The sequence below is a fragment of the Parambassis ranga genome, unplaced genomic scaffold (assembly GCF_900634625.1).
Source record: "Parambassis ranga unplaced genomic scaffold, fParRan2.1 scaffold_63_arrow_ctg1, whole genome shotgun sequence".
Lineage (NCBI taxonomy): Eukaryota > Metazoa > Chordata > Actinopteri > Ambassidae > Parambassis > Parambassis ranga.
This window is the reverse complement of record NW_021144808.1, coordinates 125,716-151,904: the sequence shown is the minus strand read 5'-3', so window position 1 is coordinate 151,904 and position 26,189 is coordinate 125,716. Positions and strand designations below refer to the sequence as shown.

General features: G+C 44.0%; 4 non-coding genes across 4 annotated transcripts; 2 read left to right on the top strand and 2 right to left on the bottom strand.

The window, feature by feature from the left end:
• The first annotated feature begins 3,808 nt into the window (after positions 1–3,808).
• Positions 3,809–3,880, top strand: trnaq-uug (transfer RNA glutamine (anticodon UUG)). Its single transcript has one exon. It is a non-coding gene; the product is annotated as a tRNA-Gln (tRNA).
• A 5,633-nt stretch (positions 3,881–9,513) lies between these two features.
• Positions 9,514–9,585, bottom strand: trnap-ugg (transfer RNA proline (anticodon UGG)). The gene has a single exon. It is a non-coding gene; the product is annotated as a tRNA-Pro (tRNA).
• A 3,726-nt stretch (positions 9,586–13,311) lies between these two features.
• Positions 13,312–13,383, bottom strand: trnad-guc (transfer RNA aspartic acid (anticodon GUC)). The gene has a single exon. It is a non-coding gene; the product is annotated as a tRNA-Asp (tRNA).
• Positions 13,384–15,706: 2,323 nt separating this feature from the next.
• On the top strand, positions 15,707–15,778 carry trnaq-uug (transfer RNA glutamine (anticodon UUG)). The gene has a single exon. It is a non-coding gene; the product is annotated as a tRNA-Gln (tRNA).
• The last annotated feature ends 10,411 nt before the right edge of the window (positions 15,779–26,189 follow it).

The window sequence follows — 26,189 nt, the reverse complement described above, 5'->3', positions numbered from 1 at the left end:
AAATTCAGACTAAGGACAGCAGCACCTCTGACCTGATAAAAGCCAGATTCTATTCTATTCTAATGTCAGTATTGGAATGGCAATGTAATTTATATCCTTTATCCACTGTACTGTAGGCTATGTAGATTTAATGATATATTCTGAAAAAATAGATGGAATTTGACACAGTTTGTTTCAGTGTGCTGGGTGTAATACTTTATCATGTGCTGCTTTTAGGTGGAGAAGGCGTCCAAAGCTTACGGGTCGTTGTGCATGTGGGTCATAGCTATGGATCTTTACTCCAAAGAAAGAGAAAACGTGGTTAAAGCACAGGTCAGTCATAAAGAGTGCAGTTTATTATTACTGATACACATGCACATTTGCAATATTTCTTCACAGTCTGCTGTCTGTTCCTTTGTCACTTTGGCTATTCATCTGCCATGCACCGCTCTGTGTGACTGGTCTGCATACTCTTCTCCCGCTACCCTTACCTACGCAGGCAGAGCTGGATACAACCAAGAAACACTAAGGGAAAAGCAACAACAACTTAAGGAGGTGGAGGATCAGATGAAGGACCTACAAAATGGCTCTGACACAGGCTCGACTGGACAGAGCAGGGAAACTGACTTCTGCTCTGGGGGACAGCAGATACGCTGGGAAAAAAATGTTGCAAATCTTGAGCAGGACATCAACAGTGTTGTGGGAAATGTATGCATTGCAGCTGCCTGCATTGCCTACTATGGAGCCTTCACTTCCCACCATAGACAGCTGGTAGGTACAGTGTGATGGGATGTTTAAAACCTTTAGGGCCTCTGTGATAAAGTGTGCAGCTGGCATGGCCAATGTGAGCCTGGTCTAGAGTTTTTTTTTTTAGAAACATATTGTGAAAAAGCAGTAACAGCTAATACCATATACCCTGTTTACTCTTGTTCCCCAGTGGATTAAGCAGTGTCAGAAGCTAAACATACCCATCAGTTCCCCCTTCAGCCTGATCGACTTTCTGAGTGATCCATATGACATCTGTGGAAGTATATAAGGTTACCTACGCGCTGACATGATACAGAGCACATATTTACTCGTATGTATGCTTTTATTCAGAGAAAAAGGGGGACTCTCTACACACACACACACACATACACCCTTACAGAGAGTTAGGGAGGATGTTTACATTACTGGAGCCCTTTTGTTATGGTGAAGGTGGACGTAAGATAAGTATCCAACATAGGAGGGAAACAGAGTGTTTCACAGTCATAAATAACATTATTATAATAAGTAGGTGTGGATAACGGGGCAACATGTCCCAATATGAAAATACCTACGAGGGTCTTGAAGAACTGTTTATCTGTTATGCAAATGTACCTCAACTTTCAATAAAACATGCCTGTGTACAGGGAAGGGCAGAACACTTATGGACGGGAGTGAAGCAGACTGAAAGGCCTGTGTTCACTGTGTTCTCCCTTTTGCAAAAGGCGAAACTACAAAACCCAGGGTATTTTCTTTCACTCAATGTTCTGAATACAGGAGACGGAATCTGACAATCCGGGGTGACCAGGGAAGGTCACGACACATCCTCCAGTGGAACACTGAAGGGTTGCCCTGTGACACTGTATCTACAGAGAATGGAATCCTGGTAACCAAAGACCGTCGCTGGCCTCTTATGATCGACCCACAGGATCAGGTGGCGTAAATTAATTCAGAGGACATATGTATTCTATGAAAATAGAACCTCCTTTCAGACACAGTCAGAGACAAAGTCACAGACTGGACTCCGCCCCAGCATACCTAACGCAACAATACCAAGCTTCCCTTCATACAGTGGAAAGGACACCAACCAGCTCGTTCAGCATTGCAAATTTGCACTAAATTAAGATATTTTCACTGCTTCTTATTGTGTTTCCATGTCTGATCATGTTTCCTTGAATGCTGTAGGTAATACACTTGGCATCAGCAAGTGTGCACCAGAGGACAGTTAGGTCACTAAGGAGTCTTGGAATTCACATTCAACAAACCTTTGCTCACAAAATCCCAAACGGCTATCAACTATAATAGGTATTTATGTGCTTTCCAAGAAGCACACGTTTGGAATAAAAACAGTATCGCACACAAGAACCTTTGTGAATCCTTCTGCCATTGAAGCTACATATTGGGCAGTATAATGAACGCCTGGCATCAAACCATGTTTCTGCAGACATTAAATCACCTGCCAGCTAGACCTGTGTGCAATGCCCTTTTGTTCAACACCAGCCAGGAGAGCAGAAGGACCCTGTGAATGCAAGGGTTTACTCCAGTGTTTATTCAAACCAGGGGTTGCATGGTGACTGTAACGGCCGAATAAGTCTGAGGAGCGTTTTGTTAGACAGAAAAAACAAAGGCTCTGATGATGCAGAGGGACATGACAGTTAAATCTTCATAAATTAATTAGTGTTTCATTAGAATTGTAGTGTGTGTGATCCTGGCTTCGATGAATGTAAAATGTGTCTTTGGCATGTACATTTTTTTCTGTTTTCCAGAAATGTATTAAAGTTACAATCATCAATTTCACTGTGACTGAGTCTGGCCTGGAGGACCAACTGCTCAGGTAGACACAAGACAGATATTGAATTCTAACCAAACTTTAAGACTCACATTCACAACTTTACCCTTTTCCTTCTCTTTTCCCCCCTTTCTTCTCCTTTCTCTACCTCCAAAACCCTTGAAAATTACAATTACCCTGCAACTTGTTTCTCTCTTTAAAGTGATGTGGTGCGTCTTGAGAGTCCACATCTTGAGGAACAGAGCAATAAGCTGATTGTTCGCATCAACGCTGACCGCAATCAGCTGAAAGATATCGAGGACCGCATTGTTGAGCTTCTCTCTAACTCTAAGGGGAATATACTTGACAATGAGGAGCTCGTTCAGACTCTCCAGGAGTCAAAGGTGGGGATCTGGCAGAGATCATACGTGTCATCATTTTCACTTTCTGATCGTTTTCCTAATTGTAATTGAAACTTTTTGTTGTTCTTGTTCTAGTTGTCATGCTCCTCTTTCACTTCTTTTTTCTGTTTTTTCTCCACTATCTCCAGGTGACATCAGAGGCCATAAAGCATCACCTGAAGGAGGCAGAGGGGGACTCCTTCCTTGTGTATCTTGGGGAGTCCACACAGGCGTGGAGTGGCTTCCCCAGGATACAGTCGGAAGTAGAGCTTGCGGTTGATGATTTGGTCTCAGTTCTAGAATGATTGCTGCTGGGAGTTTGAGCAGACAGCTGTTTACAGGGTCTAAGTTGGAATAAAGATTAATCCTGTAAATGCAAACATCCAATCTACTGAAGTTCAAAGATGTGGGCTCGTCCGGGATTTGAACACAGGACCTGTGAGGAACTGGAACCACTTCTTCATCTGAACCATGGGGATGCCAATTTATAACACCTGAAACCACCTCCACTGTCTGCACACACAGGAAGTTCACCCTGAATCAATGCTCTCTGTTTCAGTTAACCTGTCTGCACAGAATTATTCTCTGTAACAACATGTAGAGCCCGGATAGCTCAGGCTAATTTTCATATCTGTCCAATGAGAGACAATTATCAGAGGAGAGGTTCTGCTTCTCAGGAGGGTCACACCCTAATACAAGACCACTTCCTGTTATGCAACAAATAAACTTTATGATTCAATGTTGGGCTAATGCCACAGCCACAAAAGACATTTCTCCCAGCTGCTAGACAGCAAGCCTTATCTAGACATGGAGGACAGCCTCCTCATGGAGGACAGTGATATGCAAAGTGTTCAGTCTTTGTCAAACTGCTGACAGTCGGCCGGGTAGAGGAGGAGAAGAAGACCCATGAGAAGCAGGTTCCATGGTGTAATGGTTAGCACTCTGGACTTTGACTCCAGTGATCTGAGTTCAAATCTCAGTGGAACCTTTAGTTTAGTTTGGACAGTAATACTGGTGTCCTTTCTGCTTTCTCTAAAAATTCAGGGCTCACTTTGCAGATTTCCAGTCAGCATGTTGTAACTGAATAACTATCAGAGTGTATCAGAAGGAGAAGTTACATAAAGATAGAATTTAAATCTCTCTCCTAAATGACACCTTAATCTGGGATTAATAATGAGTATAACGTAGCTGAAGACATAATTTAGTATTATAACACATACCTCCTTTATAGGGCTGTCTTGATAACTGCCTCTCATTTCCACCTGTTGTCTGTTCCATTTGCACAACAGCAGCTGAAACTGATCCACAATCAGTGTTGATCCTAACTGGACAGGCTGGTTTCACACAAGTGTGACTGACTTTTTGGGGCAATATTATAACAAATACTTATGAGACATTATATAAAAAGAAAGGTCAGTGCATCATGACTTTAGCTCCATTCAAAGCTTTAGGAGGCTTCATGGCCTCCATCACTCCATAAGACTGTTCCATCTGTTCTGCATCTCTGATATGTGCTGGGACGTGGTGGCTTGGATGTTTCACTGCAGCTCATCTAGTAATAATGTGTAACACATATATGAACATCAAGCTAATCATGTCATGCTAAACCGAGTCCTTGGAAGAGCAGAAGCTGTGAACAGACCTCATGGAGCAATGGTAGCACGTCTGAGTCCAGATCAGAAGGTTGCATGTTCAAATCATGTCAGGGTCACTGGTTTTATGTAATTTAGTCCTCTTTCTGTTCACACCAGGTCCACTAGAGCTCTCAGACTCCTCCACTGCACTGAAGTCTGGGTAGTTTTCACTTGAAGCAGAATGTCGGCTTTCTCCTGTGTTTCTGGTTAAATTACTGCACATTCAGGGAAAATAGAGTTAGGGTTAAATAGAGCAAAAATCCTGAGTCATCGATCTGCATTCGTTTAGAGGGCCGAAAGGGAGCAAGTGTGAAAACACCCTAAATTTTAATCTTAAGTGGGACCAACACTCCCCCGAGTAGCTTCTTCAGTTCTGCAGTGACAATTCCTTCCTTCCTGATGTGATGTTGCTCCTTCTTCTTCTCCTCTGAGCTGGTCGGTACAGTTTGAGCTCTGTGCTGCAGCCATTGCGACAGCCATCGCACCTCAGAGTGATCCAGCAGTGCCTCATGTTCAGCAGCATACAGTGAGCAGCTTTAATCTCTGGATTGACAGACTTTATCTGCACAGTAACTTGCAGAACAGAAAGTCTTCCAAAATATCTCCTTTCCAGGGATAGCACACCAAAACTATCAACTGAGCAGCACTGGAGATGCTCTGCTCTGTTGATTCATCCAACTGAAAGGAACATTTCTTACATGATCGCAGTCTATCCAGCAGCTGTGCCTGAATGTCAGCTGAGAGATCTTCTGTTCTCCTCCTCACCATGTCATTTGAAAAAGGTACAACTTTCAGTTTATTAGCTGCCTCTGTGCCAAGCAAAAGCTCACACCAGTCAGATCTCTGTCCACCTGTACGGTCACAATCCGGGGGCAGAGACGCTGTTTTCCGGGATGTCTGGGTGCAGTCCTTTTTTTCTAGCTCTGGACAGGAGCTGTATCCACCCTGAAGGACGGCGCCACAGGAAGTTAAAAGGCACTTTGACTCTGGTGGGACTCGAACCCACAACCTTTAAATCACTTCTCCTGTGTTTAACTAGAAGTCCAATGCGCAGTGGGATAGCAGGGTTGTCCAATAACCGGAAGGTTGGTGGTTCGATCCCAACTCCTCCCTAGTCACTGTTGTGTGTTCTTGGGCAAGACACTTCACCCTAGCCTGTGGCGCGCCTTGCTAGTCATTGTATGACACTGCTTGTGCAGCAGCCGTAACGAATTTCCCTCTGGGATTAATACAGTATCTAAAATAAATAAAAAAAAAAATTTACTGCTGTGAGAGCCGACAGAGACACGAACACTTGTGGGAAGAGCAGAGGTGGGGGGCTCAGTGTACTGTGTTGTTGTCAGGACTTGGAACTGTTAGCCTGCGGCCATATTACTTGCCGAGGGAGCTAAGTCATGTGATCGTGCTCTGTGTTTACGCCCCACCGAGCGCGGACGCATCAGCTGCCTGTGAGAAGATACACACAGTAACAGCAAGACTGCAGACAAAGCACCCCGAGGCGTTTATGGTTCTGGTTCACCTGCAGCCACAGTACACCCCCCTGGTCAAAAGGATGTCTAAAACCACACGTTCAATCAGGAAGTGGTCAGCTGAGGCAGAGGATGGTCTGAGGGACTGCTTTGACACCACTGACTGGGATGTAATGCTAAAAACACATGTTGAGGACATAGGGGAGCAGACTCACTGCACTCAAAAAACTGATTCAAGCCCCTCTTAGAGGTGAAACATTATTATTTTGTTTGTCTTATGAAAATGTTATTAATTCCAACAATACCCAAATATGTTTAGCAGATGTAACATAAATATATATTTGCTTTGACTCCCGTGGCCCTCTCAAACCGAATGAGTTCAACTAGCAGAGCAAGAGCATGCGTAGGAGATCAGCCTCTGTCCTACCCGTCATCTGCCTCTGCTTGAAACTACTGTTGGTAAGTTTTCTGTCTTCTATTTAGTAAGTTTATTATCTTTATGTGAAACAATGTGCATGCCTTAAGATAAATGGACCTTGAGTTTAGGAAGAAGTGTCAGTCATTGTTCATGTTGGGGTAGACAGGCTACAAGCAGCTAAGATTAGTTAGCATTCGTTGTAGCTAACGTCTATGGTCGCGTCATATAGCTGTCAGAGGTAAGTGGTGAACACGGTTAGTACTTGGAGTTTTCTACACAGGCACGTTGAATTCATCCTTAACACACTGAGAGCACAGCTCGCCGCCAGCTAAAGCAATCCAAAAGTGCTTGGCTTTACTTTTGTAGTGTAGCTGGCAGGCTAACGTTAGCCCAGAGCTAACGCTCTGTGTTAGCCTAAGCAGCACTTGTATGCAGGGGTACAGCCAGTGCTTAAGTGTAGTTAATGTGAAACAATACAGTCGCGATTTATTGAAGTGAAGCAGTCGGCATATTTTCGCAATATATTTTATTTTTTATATATTTTTTGTCTGCTGGTGGGTGCCTGCTCCCCTGCGTGTGTGTCTGTGCTGCTGGGTGTGCATCGGGCTGGAACTGCGCCGTACATGACAGACAGCAGGGGAGACCTGTAAACGTGCTGAAATGACTTTGTTTAGTAAAAGGAAAAGGTATAAACGTGTTCTATTGTAAGGGGACCACCTGCATGCAGATGTACTTTAATACGTGGATTAGGCTACTACTAAATCCATAGGCGTCGCTACCATTATATCAGAGGGGGACGTGCCCCCCCCACATTTTAAAACGGCCCGTTTGGACCCCCCCACATTTAGTGAGTAGGAAACTCCACCTAATGCTGTCTCGATTGCTCGTGAAAACTCTGTTCCACTAAGTTCGTAAGAGAATAACCTCACCACTGAAATCCACTCCATGTTTTCCTGGTTACCACAGCGCTGCAATACCGTTACTATAGTAACGGACCTAACAAAGCCAGTGGCTTTCTTCGAGCGAGCGTAAAACACCGTAAAGAGAACCGTCAGTGCTGGTCGAAGCTGGAGGAGGTAACGTCAGTGTCATCCCACAAGTCCAGCTCATGCTGAAGCCTGACTGTTTGTCACATGGCCCCAGGTGACGTTAGGTTGATGTTAAAGAAACTTAGAAAAGTTGGGAGGAAGCTGCTGTTTACTTCCAGTTACAGTAGATGGTATTATTTGTCTGATGACATGTTGTTGCCTTTTCTGCTGCCTCCCCACACACAATGGACATGAGGAGATTCTAACAAAGACACGGAGAGTTAGAGTTGTTTTCAGCATTAACCCATGTTGTAATGAGGCCATGTTAGCTCCTGTTAGCCTGCTAGCTTCAGCCTCGCCGAGCCAGTGCACAGCCACCTGCTCCTATTCTTATCAGCAAGAATAAAACACATGTGATGGACCGTCAGGACACAGTGGAGCATTATATGAACAGGGAAACACTGATGTAGCAGATGAGGCAGGGCATCATTATAAACACATCCACAAGGTTTGTTGTGAATTCAGCAGTTTTATAAGCAAATAAAAATAAGGACATGCATCTTTTTGTAAGTTAGTATTTTTAGTGTTTCAGTATTATCTGCATTAAGCAGTTTGGTTCATTTTTCTATGGGATTTGCCAGTTTTTGTCTCTGTAAATGAGAGAAGGCCTCAGATATGGAGGCTGTTAGTGTAGTAGCACCAGTATGTTTGACAAACTGTTGTTTCACTTGTAATTAGTTTGTCACCGAGTTTTTGTTGAATCTGTCTCTGAAATAGTCATTAAGTGTTTACTTCTGTAGGTAAAATAGTTTAACAACCTGTTAAAATCCACAGGAAATCTCAACTACTTCATATTATTACTATATATACTGATTAGGGTTGGGCGATATTGGCAAAAAAATTAATCACGATTAATTGTGGCATTTAGCCGATAACGATTAATTTGACGATTAATTGATGACAGTTGCACTTACATGTTTTTGACTCTAAATTGGCACAGTGTTCTAGCATGATACCGACAAATCATCAGTCAAGTTAACTACTTCATTCTAACAGGCTAAGCTGGTGATTAGGCACCAACCAGCCATGGAAATATGTATTGATAATATTGAGGCACAAACTGCTTCAAAATAATAATGAAGCAAACATTTAAAGTAACTTTGTCCTTCAAATGTTTTTATCTTAAGGTCACAAAGCATGTCAACATTAAAATTAAACAGACAAATAGACAAACAAAGTTCAGAAAAGTCACATCAGTGATTATTAAAGTTAAAACATGTGTCTGCGCAAATGAACCTGTGACTGGAATATGTCCCACACTAGTGCATGTTTTCACTCAGACTGTAGAACAGCAGCAGAAAAAACAAACAAATAAACAAACCGGACAATTTCACATTTAAATGTGTGTCTGTGCAAATCAACCTACGTTACGTTCTTCCAGCGCTTCGTTTGGTCGTAAGCAGCACAATGACTAAACGTACCGCGGATTCTCGGCTGAGTGGAATTCTTTCCAATATCTGCTGGAGGAGACTTCGCTGTTGTAATGTTTCCTATCTTGCTGTGGAGTCCGTAAATAAAGATCGGAGTTTATTCATTTGATACGAGCAAAAATTCAATTAATTATTAATTAATTGGTAATTAATTAATTAATGTAAAATGAAAACTCACATTTCTTTATAGCCATTCAATTCTGTGTGAGAGTAACTACAACTAACAATACTGTTTTGTGCTACTACTGTTTTCAAGGTGAATGATGACTTCTTGCAGATCACCACAAAGCCGCTGCATTGAAGTTCATGGCCCAGCTGAGTTGACATTCCTTATTATTGCCGAGGGGATCACTGGCTTAAAATGTCTACGTGCAGCCTCTACTTTCACTCCTGCCTTACAGCCCCTGTACTTCTTCCTCAGCTCTCCCTGGACATTGGTCCTCAGTGCAGTGCAGTTCTAGAATGATTGCTTCTAAGAGTTTGAGCAGACAGCTGTTTACAGGGACTAAGTTGGAATATGAACTTATGTGCTGTAAATGTAAACATGAAGCAGCCATCCTATCTACTGAAGTTCAAAGATGAGGGCTCGTCCGGGATTTGAACCCGGGACCTCTCGCACCCAAAGCGAGAATCATACCCCTAGACCAACGAGCCATGTGTGACAGCTTTTTTTTCATGTTTCAGTCAGTGGAAGAACAACACAAAGCACATGTTCTTCTTAGTTTGACATTGGTAAAGTTATGAACAAAGATTTCTGGTTAGGAATATAAAGCCGCTGCATTGAAGTTCATGGCCCAGCTGAACCACTTCTCAAAGAAGCTTCTGTAAGTTTCCCAGAACAAAGGAGGAACTTCAATATTAATGAAAGATTCACATGTTTATGTGATGCTCAGGATCAACATGAGTGTTGTGTGTTTGTGTTTTTAACCCTATAGGAGGGCAGCTTACACGTTGTGAAGACAGGAGCCCAGCGATGTGGGGGTTTCATCCAACTTAATTTGGTATATTGAAATGCAAAGGTTTATGTCCTGGAGGAATGTTATGCACCTTACTGTTTCTATTTCTGCTGCATTTATTGGATGGAAAATTCAATTTAATTGAGTTCAGCTGATACATGACCTCATCAGGTGACTGCTGCTATGACCTAAGATAAGATAAGAGATAAGATAAGATAAAACTTTATTAATCCCGAAGGAAATTCTTGTGCCAGAGGTATCAAGTTACATTAAATGCAGTTAAGTACAGAGTATAAGTGTCACTATAATCCAAATAAGAGTACAGTACGCAGTATGAGCACAATATATGATACATGGATACAAATATGGAGATGTAAGGTGCTAAGTAAACATAAATATAGACCAGTGGAGGGAATGACAGTGATGCCTGACATGATTATCTAGCGCTTCTCCCTACAGAAAGGGGAGGAGTTATACAGTCTGATGGCCACTGGCAGGAAGGACCTCCTGTGGCGTTCTGTGCTGCTCCTCGGTAGTCTCAGTCTACCGCTGAATGTGCTCCTGTAGGACAGCAGTGTGTCGTGCAGGGGGTGAGACGTGTTGTTACGAATACTGAGGAGCTTCCTCAGTATCCTCCTCTCCGTCACCTCCACCACAGACTCCAGCTCCACTCCCAGCACCGAGCCAGCCTTCCTAATGAGCTTGTTGAGTCTGTTGGTGTCGGCCGTCTTCATCCTGCTGCCCCAGCACACTACAGCGTAGAAGATGACGCTGGAGACCACCGAGTGGTAAAACATCTGCAGCATGGTCTGGCAGACGTTAAAGGACCTGAGTCTCCTCAGTAGATACAGGCGACTCTGTCCCTTCCTGTATATTGCCTCTGTGTTTGTGGACCAGTCCAGTTTGTGGTCAATGTGGACACCCAGGTATTTGTAGCTGTCCACAATGTCCACGTTGGTACCCTTGATGCTGACCGGGTTTGGGAGTGTCTGGTGCTTCCTGAAGTCCACCACCAGCTCTCTTGTCTTTGTGACATTCAGTTGCAGGTGGTTCTGTCTGCACCACTCCACGAAGCTGTCCACCACACTCATATACTCCGCCTCCCGACCTCTGCTGGTACAGCCCACAATGGCAGAGTCATCCGAGAACTTCTGCAGGTGGCAGGACTGTGAGCAGTGTCTGAAGTCCGATGTATAGAGTGTGAACAGGAATGGAGACAGTACCGTGCCCTGGGGTGCCCCCGTGCTGCTCACTATCGTGTCCGAGACGGTGTTCCTCAGCCTCACAAATTGTGGTCGACCTGTAAGATAGTTAGTGATCCAGGTGACCAGTGGGGTCTCTACCTGCATGTCCAGGAGCTTCATATTCAAAAGGGCAGGCTGCACGGTGTTAAACGCACTGGAAAAATCAAAGAACATGATTCTAACAGTGTTACCTGCCTCCTCCAAGTAGGTGTGTGCTCTGTGCAGCAGGTAGATGATGGCGTCCTCCACTCCAATACGGGGCTGGTAAGCAAACTGCAGGGGGTCCAGCGATGGTTCCACAACAGCACGCAGGTGTTTCAGGACCAGCCTCTCCAGAGACTTCATCACATGTGAAGTCAGAGCAACTGGTCTGTAGTCGCTGTGTGTGCTTGGATGTTTGGTCTTGGGCACAGGAACAAGGCATGTTGTCTTCCACAGGGCAGGGACAGTCATCAGGCCCAGACTCAGGGAGAAGATGTGCTGGAAGACCCCACACAGCTGTGTGGCACAGTCCCTGAGAACTCTGGGGCTGAGTCCATCCGGTCCTGCAGCTTTTCCCGGTCGTAGGCGACTGAACTCCCTCCTCACATCTTCTGTGGTGATGGCAACTGTGGACACAGAAGAGCAGAGAGAGAGATCTGATGGGGGAGGGTGGGGGGTTGTTAATGGAAGGTGGGGTAAGGGGGGCAGGGTGATGTTATTGATGGGAAGGTGAAACTGGTTAGTATGGTTAGGGGGAGGGGAGGAGGAGGTACATTGTTGTTATAGACAAGTGTTAATGGTGCATCACAGGGAGGGGGAGGGTGGTCAGGGAGTGGACTATTAAACCTGTTGAAAAACAGGTTCAGCTGGTTGGCCTCCTGCAGATCTCCATCCATCAGCTGGTCAGAGATCCTATTGTGGCCGGTGATGGTTCGCATGCCACTCCATACCTCCCTCAAGTTGTTCCGGGCAAGTTGGCTCTCCAGCTTCCTCCTGTAGCTCTCCTTGCCCTCTCCAATCTTCTCCCTCACCTCTGCCTGGGCCCTCCTCATCTCCTCTCTGTCTCCACTCAAGAAGGCTGTCTTCTTTCTGTTGAGTGATGCCTTGATGTCCTTTGTTGGTTGTCAGCATTCCTTCCATTCCATTGCAGCAGCATGAAAACAAGGTCCTGAGCAGCATAACAATAGATAAAGTAGAAATAAAGACTATGTACAGAGCAACCATAAGATATGCAGATATACAGATGAGAAATGTACAGAGATGTATTATGTCCTGTTATGATATCATGAAAAACTCTGAGTATTACACTGTAGGTGAGGATGTTATTGTCAACTATGCCTGTTGACATGACAAAAACTGAAAGAAAACTAGAAAGTGGTAAGTGCTCTTGTTTCAAATGTGATGTGCACTGTACCACTGAAGCTCGTCTGTGAAGTGTAGTGCCTCGGTGTGTATGTCACAGTGATGTTAACAGAAGTCAGATAGGTCTGTTAACACATATAAAAACAACATGCTGAACAACAGCATAGATGTGAAGGTGAATATATGTCCCCTCACATGTTCCTCAGTTAAAAGAGTCATTGCCGGGAATCGAACCCAGGCCTCCCGCGTGGCAGGCGAGAATTCTACCACTGAACCACCAATGCTGTGAAAAGCTGACATCTAGTGGTGCCATCGCAGGTTGCAGCCTCCTCATTCCAAAATCAATCCCTCCTCCACATAAAGTCAAAAGTTATAAATTCACCTCATTACATGAGCGGTTGTGTGTAATGACGCGGCTCACCAGCAGAGGGCGTGTGACGGAGCAACAAGCAGAAACTACAGAGGAGAAGAGACACAACAAAGATCAGAACAGACACACTCAGCTCTTCTCTCTGAGACCATGATGATACCGTCACATATCATCACTGCACATGTTTTTGGCTGCACGTCTGGAAATGAGAGGAGACAGAACATTATCATACATGTTGCATAAGTAAAGTCACATGACATGCACCACTGTAAATAAAGGAAACCACATATTTTTAAGACACTTAGAGCATAGAGCCCAAGAAATAATATAATCTAAAGCTCACAAGACACAAGTCGAACAGAACAGAACAGAACAAATACTTTATTTATCCCAAACTGGGAAATGTTTTCTATTGCAGCAGCAATGTACAGGGTCAGTATCATCCTATCTGCTGGTAAAAGTCTTTCTCCCCGTCGGGGAATCGAACCCCGGTCTTCCGCGTGACAGGCGGAGATACTATCCACTATACTAACGAGGAATGCTGACAACCACCATCTGTCATAGCAGCAGCCACCTGGTGCGGTCATGTGTCAGCTGGGGTGTGACGGAGTGGCTACGTCAGTAACTGTGGGCAGACTGCAGGTGTGTGTGCACCCAGACACACACAGGTCCCAGCTGAGAGCAGCCGGACCTTCCTGTCCTCCTGTCCATCACTGTCCAAGGTGAACCGACACCACCAGACCACAGGGCCATTATTTATTTAGCAGGAAAGAAGAAGATGCTCTGCAGCATTCAGGTGTGTTAACACAGTGCAGAGAGGAAGACATGAACAATGGTGTCAGAGCAGCAGCTGTTGCTGCATCAACCTGGAAATCAAACTGTTTATATATATGCACAAACTGTACGTTCATAAGTCACATGACATGAACACTGTAAATAAAAAGGAAACCACATATTTTTAAGACTCTTAGAACACAGACAGAAGTATGAATTATATATGGTTACAATCAAAAATAATTGAATGCAAATAAATGATTTTGTGAAATTTAAATCAAAACCTAAAAACACCAGAATCAGCAAATCACATGTTTGCATTACAGTGGTCCCTCCTATAACCAGTTCACCTCTCACCTTGTTTTTCTCTTACAGCTCATTGAGTTCTGGTCCGGATAGTCCGTAGACCAGTGTCAGTCCATCTCCAGAATGCAGAATGCTGCTGAAAACAGGTTTGATCTTTGGTTTCATTCTGTAATACTGGACTTATTTCCTACGAAGGTTTGAACTCTGACAGTGTTTAAACAGGGAGAACGGAGTTTAAAGTGTGCAGTGAGGGGTTCACAGCCTTAAAGCATCTAGAATAATCAAACATGGAGCTGACTACTTCCAGAGCTCCGCTGTCATGGCTCTGCAGGAGGCCAGCACCTGGTCGGCCTGTTCGAGGACACCAACCTGTGCGCCATCCACGCCAAGAGGCTCACCATCACGCCCAAAGACATCCAGCTGGCCCGCTGCATCCACGGAGAGAGAGCTTGAAGTGTCCGCGGCTCCTCAAACCACAGCGGCTCTTTAAGAGCCACCTCAGTGTCCTCTAAAGAGCGGCTCCTCATCCTCTGCCTCTGCTGCTCATCACTCTGTCTGATGCACAGAATAATCAGTCTCTTCTGAAATAAATATCATCTTTTATCTTTTGTAAGATGCAGTGTAATAATACACATGTTGAACTCTTCAAGATGAATAATGGTCCGTCTCAGGGACATTTATTTATTGGTTGGTTCAAGGATGTAATATCAAACTGACACCGAGGAATATTTAACAGGAAACTATAATAAATGTTTTACAATAAATACATAATATCATTTATAAATAGCTTTAATAAGTATAGGTTTATTATGTGTAAAGGCATGATGACCTATGGAATGATAACACTAAAAAACTCTGCTGCTCCAGGAACGGTACAGGCGGTGACTCCTGCAGTCCGCCATCAGACTCATCTCCACTGTGATCTGCTTGTAAATGTCTAACACAGCAACATTTAAACTTTGCCTTGTTGGTCCTATCATGAGCTACATATTTACAATAAATGTGTTTAGTGTTGGTGGAAGCAACAATACTCCAGATGACCAGAACATGTTTTAAAATGACATTAACAGTGAGAAATGTAGGTAGAAAATAATCATTTGTACACATCAAATATTTAGTAGAAAAATCCCTGAATGTGCTTTTACTCAGTCTGCAAATGCAGCTGTCACCTTAAGAAGAGTTTAACAGCAACTCACTGTACACACCTGAACACAGATCTTGCAGTGTGAGCAGGTTTTGGATGCACTTAACCCTCAGGCGACACTGTGGTCCAGTGGGTATTTTTGCCTCTTTACCCGGCACCATTGTATCTGTGTTGGTGCATATGGCACAGTTTGTGTAACAGAGACTCTCTCTAGACACATTGTCCAGTGTTATATGGTTTTGCAGTGTTTCCACTTGAAAGGATGACTCTTTGTGACTGAAGGTCAACTGGACTCCACTCAGTCATCGCTTTATTTCTGCTTTGCTTTATTGAATCTTGTAGTGTCAGAATCAGGTTCAGATCAGATCAGATCAGGTGAAAAACCTCAAAAAAACATACAAACAAATGTTCAGAATTGAAAGATGAAAGTGACAGTGCATATTTTAGCAGCTAGCTTAGCACACTATGCAGGTAAGTGCACTTTAAATTAAGGACTGTATTTTAACAGTTTGCCACTAATGTCATCCAGAGTGGAATCCAGAGTCTGAGAATGTATGACTTGCTTTGCACATATCTTTACCAATGTCAAACTGCTGACAGTCAGCCAGGTAGAGGAGGAGAAGATCCACAAGAAGCAGGTTCCATGGTGTAATGGTTAGCACTCTGGACTTTGACTCAAGCGATCTGAGTTCAAATCTCAGTGGAACCTTTTGTTTGGACAGTAATACTGGTGTCCTTTCTACTCTCTCTAAAAATTCAGGGCTCACTTTGCAGATTTCCAGTCAGCATGTTGTAACTGAATAACTATCAGAGTGTATCAGAAGGAGAAGTTACATAAAGATAGAATTTAAATCTCTCTCCTGAATGACACATTAATCTAGGATTAATAAGGAGTATAAAAGTAGCTGAAGACATAATTTATTAAAGTATTATAACAAATACCTCCTTTATAGGGCTGTCTTGATAACTGCCTCTCATTTCCACCTGTTGTCTGTTCCATTTGCACAACAGCAGCTGAAACTGATTCACAATCAGTGTTGATCCTAACTGGACAGGCTGGTTTCACACAAGTGTGGCTGACTTTTTGGGGCAATATTATAACAAATACTTATGAGACATTATTATATAAAAGAAAGATCAGTGCATCATGACTTCAGCTCCATTCAAAGCTTTAGGAGGCTTCATGGCCTCCATCACTCCATAAGACTGTTCCATCTGTTCTGCATCTCTGATATGTGCTGGGACGTGGTCGCTTGGATGTTTCACTGCAGCTCATCTAGTAATAATGTGTAACACATATATGAACATCAAGCTGATCATGTCATGCTAAACTGAGTCCTTGGAAGAGCAGAAGCTGTGAACAGACCTCATGGAGCAATGGTAGCACGTCTGAGTCCAGATCAGAAGGTTGCATGTTCAAATCATGTCAGGGTCACTGGTTTTATGTAATTTAGTCCTCTTTCTGTTCACACCAGGTCCACTAGAGCTCTCAGACTCCTCCACTGCACTGAATTCTGGGTAGTTTTCACTTGAAGCAGAATGTCGGCTTTCTCCTGTGTTTTCTGGGTAAATTACTGCACATTCAGGGAAAATAGAGTTAGAGTTAAACAGAGCAAAAAATCCTGAGTCATCGATCTGCGTTCGTTTAGAGGGCCGAAAGGGAGCAAGTGTGAAAACACCCTAAATTTGAATCTTAAGTGGGACCAACACTCCCCCGAGTAGCTTCTTCAGTTCTGCAGTGACAATGTTCTTTATCAGCCAGTTGTTGTCTTTGTCTTGTTGTCTGTGGGTCTTGTTTTTGGCCTTGATGAGAGCCCAGCTGGGATAGCCACAGGTTTGCAGGGCCTTCCTGATGTGATGTTGCTCCTTCTTCTTCTCCTCTGAGCTGGTCGGTACAGTTTTACAGTCTCTGTGCTGCAGCCATTGCGACAGCCATCGCCCCTCAGAGTGATCCTCATGTTCAGCAGCATACAGTGAGCAGCTTTAATCTCTGGATTGACAGACTACATCTGCGCAATAACTTGCAGAACAGAAAGTCTTCCAAAATATCTCCTTTCCAGGGATAGCACACCAAAACTATCAACTGAGCAGCACTGGAGATGCTCTGCTCTGTCGATTCATTCAACTGAAAGGAACATTTCTTACATGATCGCAGTCTATCCAGCAGCTGTGCCTGAATGTCAGCTGAGAGATCTTCTGTTCTCCTCCTCACCATGTCATCTGAAAAAGGTACAACTTTCAGTTTATTAGCTGCCTCTGTGCCAATAAGCAGCAGCATTCCAGAATAGTCATCAGTATTCTGGAATTATACGTAGAATTCAGGAGTAACAGTCAGTATTCTGGCAAGTCAGCAGTCCAGAAGGGAAGCTAACATCAGCAGTGGCTCAGTGGTAGAGCAGGGTGGAGAAACCAAACAACTACTCCAAAAACTGGCCTTCAATGTTTGTCTTCAAACAAGATGCTTATGTTTAAGGCAAAAGCTGTGACAGAAACAAGTTCTTCTTCAAAGATGGTTTGCTAATCCATTGTGCTCTGAACGCGTGGGTTCGAATCCCATCCTCGTCATGTTGTGTTTTAAGTTCAACAGTAAAAACTATGGACAGAGCTTCCGTGACATCGCCCATTTGTTTCTGAAGAGCCGCTTTGAAGCTCGGTGGGAGGCTCTGGGACACTCTGATCGCCGACATGTTGGCAGCGTTGCGTCCGCCAAAACTCAAAATACGGACAAAGAGGGGTAGCACTAGCGGAGTTTAGGGGGGCGGGCGATCGTGGAAGCAGGAAACTCGTGCTGTGATATGGCAACCGTCTGTCGCTCAAGCGCCAACGCTCATAATTATGCGTAATTTTAAGTCTGAATACAATCCCACAGCAGCTCATCAACAAACTGGACCAGCTGGGGCTGAACTCCTTGCTGTGCAACTGCCTGCTGGACTTCCTCACCGGGAGACCTCAGACAGTGCGGGTCGGCAGAAACACATCCAGCACCATCACAATGAACACCGGGGCTCCCCAAGGATGTGTGCTGAGCCCCCTCCTCTTCACTCTGCTGACCCGTGAATGCACGCCAACACACAACTCCAACATCTTTGTGAAGTTTGCGGACGACACAGCTGTGGTGGGTCTCATCTCCGGTGGAGATGAAACAATGGAAAAAGGAATGAGGTGCACCTTCTGGCCAAGTGGTGCAGAGACCACAACCTCTCCCTGAATGTGGAGAAGACAAAGGAGATGGTTGTGGACTACAGGAGAGCACACAGTCAGCACACCCCTCTGACCATCGACGGTGCTGCTGTGGAGCAGGTGAGCAGCACCAAGTTCCTGGGTGTGCACATCACTGAGGACCACTCCTGGACTAACCACACTGCATCCCTGACCAAGAAGGCACAGCAGCGCCTCTACTTCCTCCGCAAGCTCAAAAGAGCCAGAGCCCCTCCCTCCATCCTGTGCACCTTCTACAGAGGGGCTGTTGAGAGCATCCTGTCCAGCTGCATCACTGTGTGGTACGGAGCCTGCACCGCCACCTGCAGGAAGACGCTTCATCGCATAGTGAGAGCAGCTGAGAGGATCATCGGCGTCCCTCTGCCCTACATCTTTTGCACTCTCACTGCATTGTGCCTTTATTTTGTGCCTTGTATTTTGTGTGCCCCTCATTGTAGGTACATTTTTTTACACTTTATATTTATCTTAAGTTTTTAGTTATATGTTATATATGGAGTGAAGAGTAACTCAATTTCGATTCTCTGTATGTCCACCACATATAGCAGATTTGACAATAAAGCTGACTTTGAATTACAACAAGTGAGTTGTAAAAACAATTCACCCCCCCCCCCCCCCCATACAATTGACACTAGAAGAGAACCTATCATTTGAGAGCAGAATGTTTTTTGTACCAGGCTGTAAACATGTTCATTTCTGCTGTGAAGTTGGACATTTTAACATGGGAGTCTATGGGTAATATGTGAATTACAATTTTTCACACGTCGTAAACATTCCAACTTAAGACTAGTGGTTAAGACCTTCAAAACTCAGTGTGTAACATTGTTGGTAAAAACTGTTTGCTTTGGCATGTTTGTAGAGAAGATTGAAGCAAGGCGTCTGGACTTGTAGAGTTTTCCTGAAGAGGTTTCGCTGCTCATCCAAGCAGCTTCATCGGTTCTAACTGTTGGTGGGGAAACATGGTTTATATGTGGTTGCAGACCTCAGTGGGTGGTTGCAGACCTCAATGGGTGGTCTGGGTAAAACTCACAAACAATAGCACTAAATGTTTCCATAATTACCTGTGATGATCTGGCTGCCTGTGCCAGGTGTGTCTAACGACTGGCTAACAACTATGAGACTGCTGGTAGACAGCCCATTGTTCTTGCTGTTAGCATGTGACTTGGAGTGAAACTTCCTGGGAATGGATGAAATCACTGCTTTGTATGTGGTAGAAAGATGAGGCTACCACCTCGAGAAGGTTTTTCCAGCTTAACATAGATGGCTTCCTTGACTTCCTCTCTGTCTAGGATGTGAACATTGTTGTCCTCAAAGGAGTGTCCTTTCTCTTTGAGGTGGAGGTGAACAGCTGAGTCTTGTCCTGAGGAGGTGGCTCTCCTGTGCTGAGCCATTCTCCTGTGGAGTGGTTGTTTAGTTTCTCCAATGTACAGATAAGAGCATTCCTCACTGCACTGGACTGCATATATGACATCGCTGTGTTTCTCCCTGGGAGTTTTATCCTTTGGGTGTACCAGTTTCTGTCTCAGGATTGTCCTCCAGTGGAGACTGCAACCTTAACACAGCGCCTTGGACGAAAAGCACACATTCTGGAACAGAGGTCAGTATTCCGGAACAGAAGTCAGCAAGACAGCATTCTGGAATGAAAAGCATTCCGGAATTAAACCCCTAACCCGACAGCGGCCTGTGACGTCATGGAAGTCAGCATTCCGACATGGAAGGCAACATTCCGGGACAAAAGTCAGCAAGACAGCATTCTGGAATGAAAAGCATTCCAGGTTGAAAGAAAGCATTCCAGATTGAAAGGCAGAAATCTAGAACGAGCAGCAGCATACCAGAATAGACATCCATCCATGCCAGAATGGTAGACAGGATTCCAGAATGGTAGACAAAATTCCGGACTTAAATCCCTAACCTAACAGCACCCTGTGATGTCATCCAATCAGAGCCAGAGACTGAACCTCCTTAAGGGCAACAGTGGCAAGAAAAAACAGGAAGAACCCCTGTAGGTTTGGTGTAATGTCTCATCATATCAGATGAAATCATCCAATTGGCTTCTGTGGTCTGGGTTAGAATCTAAGTCAGTCAATGTCTTAAATGATTACTTATTTCCCCTCCAGAGGAAATAAACAGAACTGTCAGGAGTGGGATTTGAACCCACGCCTCCAGTGGAGACTGCGACCTGAACGCCAGCTGGCGAAGGATCGTCCGTACAATGTTGGAAAATGTTGGACACAAGAGCCAATCACAAGCCTTCAATTGCTGGAGGTGCGCCCAATCAGCTAGCGGATTTCTTCCCCACTGTCCAACATTTCCAACATTTGACCAATTACGGTGGACAAATGTTGGAGCAGAGAATCAGTATGGCGCATACCGGTCGTCATTCATTCTGCACTAGCTAGCGAGAAAAACAGTCGGTACGGTAATTAAACACTTGCTACAGTGCCGTGTGACACTATTTTACGTTTGTGTGTCATGTAAACTCTTGTACTGTGTTGACGTTTTTATAGATTGATAGATTTGTTGAGTTACGGTCGTTACACAAAGTGGATTTTGTTTTTGCCACTCGGTGCTTACTAATGTTATTTAAGGTGCAGTGTTTAAACACCAAACCTGAGAATCAAAGTATTTCCACCCACGTTTAAGCACTACCACAGCACCGTTTAAGCACTACCACAGCACTACCACATAAGTTATTTAGATTTTTATGGTGTATGGCCATATAGAAATGTCTTCCTGTAAATAAACATTGTCCCTTAATGCTGCTTAAAGCTACGGCATTCTTTGTAATATTTTATTTTATATTTTATATTATATGTTGTCGTACACGGCGTGTCAGAGGACAGTGGGGGGTTGGGTGATCTATTTTGCCAGCTGACATGCTGTGGGTGAAAGGAGAGAGACGTGAAGGACAGCGGTGGCAGACAGGAGAAGGAAAACGGGGAGAGTAAGAGGGACCCGTGATTCGAAAAAAAAATACGGACAATAACCATTTGTTTTTATGGACAAGGATCGCCCAGGGAGAGAGAGGATCCTGTGTGGGGTTCACCAGGAGGAGTTTTTTGTTTGTTTGCCTGTTACTTTTTGATCGGGACTGAAGGGACATTTATTTGTAAATATGGGTCGGATTACAGCGTTATTTGGGATGTAAGAAAATATGATTTTGAGTTAATAAACCCGAAACAGTCTCATTTCATGTGTCTGTGGTCTGTGTTATGCAACAAGGGTAAATAGAGTACAACACAGGAGAGTCCCTGCTTAATAGCAACACTCCGTTTACTTTAGGCAGACTATTAAAACGTTTATCCATATGTCCATTTGTAAAAATGATGCCAAAAATGTAGCAGATGCAGATCAACACTAGCATTCCTGTGGTCGCCGGTTCGAATCCAAGCTGTGGTCCAAAGTAAAATCCTAAGTATTTCAAAAGTTTGAAATACGTACATAAATTAGATATGTTTCCACAGCTTTCCTTTCTTTTTTCATTTTTCCCCTTTTCCCCTCTTTTTCCTCTTCTTTTCTTCTCCCCCCTTCTTCCCCATCTTAGACGGACGAATGTTCCCCAGCTTGAACGCCAGCTGGCGAAGGATCGTCCGTACAATGTTGGAAAATGTTGGACACAAGAGCCAATCACAAGCCTTCAATTGCTGGAGGTGCGCCCAATCAGCTAGCGGATTTCTTCCCCACTGTCCAACATTTCCAACATTTGACCAATTACGGTGGACAAATGTTGGAGCAGAGAATCAGTATGGCGCATACCGGTCGTCATTCATTCTGCACTAGCTAGCGAGAAAAACAGTCGGTACGGTAATTAAACACTTGCTACAGTGCCGTGTGACACTATTTTACGTTTGTGTGTCATGTAAACTCTTGTACTGTGTTGACGTTTTTATAGATTGATAGATTTGTTGAGTTACGGTCGTTACACAAAGTGGATTTTGTTTTTGCCACTCGGTGCTTACTAATGTTATTTAAGGTGCAGTGTTTAAACACCAAACCTGAGAATCAAAGTATTTCCACCCACGTTTAAGCACTACCACAGCACCGTTTAAGCACTACCACAGCACTACCACATAAGTTATTTAGATTTTTATGGTGTATGGCCATATAGAAATGTCTTCCTGTAAATAAACATTGTCCCTTAATGCTGCTTAAAGCTACGGCATTCTTTGTAATATTTTATTTTATATTTTATATTATATGTTGTGGTACACGGCGTGTCAGAGGACAGTGGGGGGTTGGGTGATCTATTTTGCCAGCTGACATGCTGTGGGTGAAAGGAGAGAGACGTGAAGGACAGCGGTGGCAGACAGGAGAAGGAAAACGGGGAGAGTAAGAGGGACCCGTGATTCGAAAAAAAAAATACGGACAATAACCATTTGTTTTTATGGACAAGGATCGCCCAGGGAGAGAGAGGATCCTGTGTGGGGTTCACCAGGAGGAGTTTTTTGTTTGTTTGCCTGTTACTTTTTGATCGGGACTGAAGGGACATTTATTTGTAAATATGGGTCGGATTACAGCGTTATTTGGGATGTAAGAAAATATGATTTTGAGTTAATAAACCCGAAACAGTCTCATTTCATGTGTCTGTGGTCTGTGTTATGCAACAAGGGTAAATAGAGTACAACACAGGAGAGTCCCTGCTTAATAGCAACACTCCGTTTACTTTAGGCAGACTATTAAAACGTTTATCCATATGTCCATTTGTAAAAATGATGCCAAAAATGTAGCAGATGCAGATCAACACTAGCATTCCTGTGGTCGCCGGTTCGAATCCAAGCTGTGGTCCAAAGTAAAATCCTAAGTATTTCAAAAGTTTGAAATACGTACATAAATTAGATATGTTTCCACAGCTTTCCTTTCTTTTTTCATTTTTCCCCTTTTCCCCTCTTTTTCCTCTTCTTTTCTTCTCCCCCCTTCTTCCCCATCTTAGACGGACGAATGTTCCCCAGCTTGAACGCAGCGCCTTGGACCGCTCGGCCATCCTGACATGAAAAGTGTGCTGTCCACAACAAGTTTGGAAAATCTCAAGGATGAATACTTAATAAACAATCTGAAATCTTCACTGACACTGATGTGGACAGACTCAGAGTGTGTCTGTCTATGCTATCTCAACAAGTCTTGAGCCAGAGATGAGATTTTTCATCTGGGCACCACATGATGAATCATTCTGACTATTGTAGTACCTTGAGATCTGCCTTTCCCAGGTGTTTTGTCCTTAAGGTGAAGCAGTCTCTGCCTCAGGGTGCAACTGGGTTTGAAATGTGCTGGGACGTTTTATCCTTTGCCTCCTCACTGCACACCAGTTGCTCTCGGTCCAGCGTTTTTAAAATGATAGTTTTTGGAAGTGTCAGATGGACTGTGCCAGGGTTTGGTCCTCAGACAGTCAATATAAATGGCAGCACTCTGACTGGTCAAGATTAACTTTTTCATAGAGCTTGTTGTTAACACATCAGACTTGTTAAGTGTAAACGATGGAGGGGCATAAAGTGATCTTGGAGATGAAAAGAACCGTTGTTGGCAGGATTCGAACCGGCGCGGGGAAACCACAATGGATTTCTAGTCCATCACCTTAACCACTCGGCCACAACAACCAGCAAAAGGTAACGATGAAGAGTCTGACGACCCAGGTTGGTTCTGTCCATGAGTGCATGGTCTTGTCCAGTTTGTCCTGTCCAGTTTGGTGTTGGTGCTCCTTTACTTGTTTTCCATTTCATTCGCAGGTAAATCTGCGCCGACCAGAGTCTCCGTTTGACAGACAGCTATCACAGAAAGTTGCCGACAGCTGAGCAAGTACTCACGTGCCAACATGGCACAAGTTGAATTGCTTCCAAGCCGGCTGTGTTCACGATCACATGGTCGTTTGAGACTACAAGCCTTCACTGTCCATTCTACGCTGTTTACTTTATTAGGAAGGTGCTCTACAATTGTCCCAACAAGCAGGGGGAGCACTGAACATAAAACTCTCTTTCTCACATGTTATTGTCATGTGTTTTTGTGAAAGATAAGGCTGACTTGTTTTCTTGCTTCTCTATTTAAACAATCTGAAATCTTCACTGACACTGATGTGGACAGACTGAGAGTGTCTCTGTGCTATCTCAACAAGTCTTGAGCCAGAGATGAGAGTTTTCATCTGCATTCATGGTCACCACATAATGAATCATTCTGACTATTGTGATGCCCTGAGATGAGGTCCAGTATTCTGGAATGGAAGTTACCATTCCAGAATGGAAGGCAACATTCCGGGACAAACATCGGCATAACAGAATGAAGAGCACATTTGCAGAATGAAAGACAGCATTCCGGAATGAAAGTCAAAATTCCGCAATGAAAGGCAGAAATCTAGAATAAGTGGCAGCATACCAGAATAGACATCAGTATTCCGGAAGGATAGGCAGAATTCCCGAATAACAGTCAGTATTCTGGAACAGAGGTCAGTATTCCGTAACAGAAGTCAGCAAGACAGCATTCTGGAATGAAAAGCATTCCAGAATAAAAGAAAGTATTCCCAAATGAAAGGCAGAAATCTAGAATGAGTGGCAGCATACCATAATAGACATCCACCCACTCCAGAATGATAGGCAGGATTAAGGAATGGTAGACAAAATTCCGGAATTAAACCCCTAACCCGACAGCGGCCTGTGACGTCATGGAAGGCAGCATTCCGACATGGAAGGCAACATTCCGGGACAAAAGTCAGCAAGACAGCATTCTGGAATGAAAAGCATTCCAGATTGAAAGGCAGAAATCTAGAACGAGCGGCAGCATACCAGAATAGACATCCATCCATGCCAGAATGGTAGACAGGATTCCAGAATGGTAGACAAAATTCCGGACTTAAATCCCTAACCTGACAGCAGCCTGTGACGTCATCCAATCAGAGCCAGAGACTGAACCTCCTTAGGGGCAACAGTGGCAAGAAAAAACAGGAAGAACCCCTGTAGGTTTGGTGTAATGTCTCATCATATCAGATGAAATCATCCAATTGGCTTCTGTGGTCTGGGTTAGAATCTAAGTCAGTCAATGTCTTAAATGATTACTTATTTCCCCTCCAGAGGAAATAAACAGAACTGTCAAGAGTGGGATTTGAACCCACGCCTCCAGTGGAGACTGCGACCTGAACGCCAGCTGGCGAAGGATCGTCCGTACAATGTTGGAAAATGTTGGACACAAGAGCCAATCACAAGCCTTCAATTGCTGGAGGTGCGCCCAATCAGCTAGCGGATTTCTTCCCCACTGTCCAACATTTCCAACATTTGACCAATCACAGCGGACAAATGTTGGAGCAGAGAATCAGTATGGCGCATACCGGTCGTCATTCATTCTGCACTAGCTAGCGAGAAAAACAGTCGGTACGGTAATTAAACACTTGCTACAGTGCCGTGTGACACTAGTTTAAGTTTGTGTGTCATGTAAACTCTTGTACTGTGTTGACGTTTTTATAGATTGATAGATTTGTTGAGTTACGGTCGTTACACAAAGTGGATTTTGCTTTTGCCACTCGGTGCTTACTAATGTTATTTAAGGTGCAGTGTTTAAACACCAAACCTGAGAATCAAAGTATTTCCACCCACGTTTAAGCACTACCACATAAGTATTTTTTTTAATTTAGATTTTATGGTGTATTGCCATATAGAAATGTCTTCCTGTAAATAAACATTGTCCCTTAATGCCTATTACCTATAGAGAAAGGCCGCTCAAGGCGACGGCATTCTTTGTAATATTTTATTTTATATTGTTGTGAGGACAGCGGGGGTCGGGTGATCTATTTTGCCAGCTGACATGCTGTGGGTGAAAGGAGACGAAGGACTGTCATCAGGGGAGGAGAGACGCCAAGGACAGCGGTGGCAGACAGGTGAAGGAAAACGGGAAACTGGGGAGAGTAAGAGGGACCCGTGATGCGAAAA